This window comes from Cebus imitator, unplaced genomic scaffold (genome assembly GCF_001604975.1).
Source record: "Cebus imitator isolate Cc_AM_T3 unplaced genomic scaffold, Cebus_imitator-1.0 Scaffold15, whole genome shotgun sequence".
NCBI lineage: Eukaryota > Metazoa > Chordata > Mammalia > Primates > Cebidae > Cebus > Cebus imitator.
The window spans coordinates 4536542-4538731 of record NW_016107330.1 but is presented as its reverse complement, the minus strand read 5'-3'; positions in this window follow the sequence as shown (position 1 = coordinate 4538731).

The window sequence follows — 2190 nt, the reverse complement described above, 5'->3', positions numbered from 1 at the left end:
AAAAAAAAAAAAAAAAAAAAAAAAAAAAAGGTCTGACATGAGTTTAACTGTCATCCCAGAAAGAGAGAACAAATAAGAGAGGACAAAGAAAAGAAGTACGAGAAAAGGATTAGAAGCAATAAGAGAAAAAACTGTTAATACCTGGGATGGCAAATTTTATCTGTCAACATGACAGGGTTATGACTGTACAGTTCAGCAGGTCCCTTGCTGGCAGGGCTGACAGGGGCTTCAGGAGTGAACACACATTGTGAACCTGGCACCTGGGTGACAGGATATAATGCTTCTGCAAACTCAGCTCACCCTTAAAAATACTCCATCCAGAGCATCTGCAAGGACGAAGGGGTGATGGAACAGACTCTGGGAAATATCAGTGCCCTTCAAAAAGAAAAGGACCAAAACCTCAGATCAGGAAAGGACCTTGAACCCCATCAAAAGGACCAAAACCAGAAAAGGACCTTTAACCCCATCAAAAACTTCTTGCAAGAAGAGATTTCATCTGACTCAAAAGGAATCAGATGATATCTCCTCTTGCAAGAAGTTTTTGATGGGGTTAAAGGAACTCAGATAGCTGTTTACTTCTGGGTGCGTTGGTGAGGGTGGTTCCAGAAGAGGTCATTGTCTGCATCAGCAACTGAGTAAAGAAGATCCACCCTCACCTATGGGGGTGAAATCATCCAATCTCTTGAGGCCTCAATAGCACAAAAAACAGCGGAAGGTGAACTCTCTCTTTGTCTTCTTGAGGAGCTGGGGCATTCATCTTTTCCTTCTCTTGGATATTGGAGCTCCTGGTTCTTGAGCCTTCAAACCCCAGGACTTAAACCAGCAGCCCCCACCACAGTTCTCAGGCCTTCATCCTTGGACTGGGAGTTATAACATTAGTTTCCCTCATTCTCAGGCCTTTAGACTCAGACTGAATGACACCAGCAGCTTTCCTGGGTCTCCAGCTCAAAGAGAGCAGATCGTGGCTTCTGTAATCACGCAAAGCAAGACCCATAATAAATCTCCTCTTCTATGTCTATATATCCTATTGGTTCTGTTTTTCTGAAGAAGTCTGTACTGACAGCTTTGCAACTGTGTAAATTCATATCTAAAAGGCTCAATGAACCCTAACTATGATAAATGAAAAGAAAATCATACCTAGGCTTATCATAGTAATAAGCTGAAAACCAATAACAGAGAAAGTCTTACAAGCATCTGTAGAAGTCAGGATGAGAAGAGAACAAAGAACCTTCAATACAGCAACAGAGACTGACACTTGACTTCAATGCCAACTAGGGAAACTAGAAGTCAATGAATGAGACCTTCAAAGCACTAAAAGTGAATAATTGCCACATAGAACTCTGTACCCATTGAAAATACCCTTCAATAATGTAAGTGAAATAAAGAAATTTTCAGACCAAAGCAATCTAGCAAAATTGAATAGCAGCAGATGCAGTCAAGAGATACCAAAGAGTTTCTTCAAGGAGGAGAAAAATGAAGCCAAATGGAAGCTCAGAGCCATAGAAAGGAACAAAGAGCTGGCAGGGTGTGGTGGCTCATGCCTGTAATCCAAGCACTTTGGAGGCCAAGGCGGGTGGATCACCTGAGGTCGGGAGTTCAAGACCAGCCTGACCAACACGGTGAAACCCCGTCTTTAAAAAAAAAAAAAAGAAAAGAACAAAGAGCCATGAAAAGGTTAACTGTGGCTAAGTCTACATTAAATATAAACTAATGTTGACTATTAATTCATAATTACTAATAGTTGACATTAATTTGTCTTATATTAATAGGTCAATGATGCACTATAGGGTTTAAAGTGTATATAACAATAAAATAGAGAGCAAAAATCGCTTACAGTTTGAAAGAAGATCAATGGAATTAAAATGTTATAAGGTGCCTGAATTGTCCAGGAAAAAATAGAAGCATTAATTTATATTAGATCTTGATAAGTCAAGGATGCATACTGTAACCTCCTGTATAACAACTGAAAGTTTATAAAAGAGTATAAAATCACCAGAAGGAAGGGAAAACTTAGTATAAAAATAATCAATCCAAAAGATGTCAGAAAACAAGAGAAAAAATAATTGTAAAGAAAGCTAGTATAGCCAGGCACAGTGGCTCACGCCTGTAATTCAAGCACTTTGGGAGGCTGAGGTGGGCGGATCACCTGAGGTCAGGAGTTCAAGACCAGCCTGACCAACATGGAGAAAC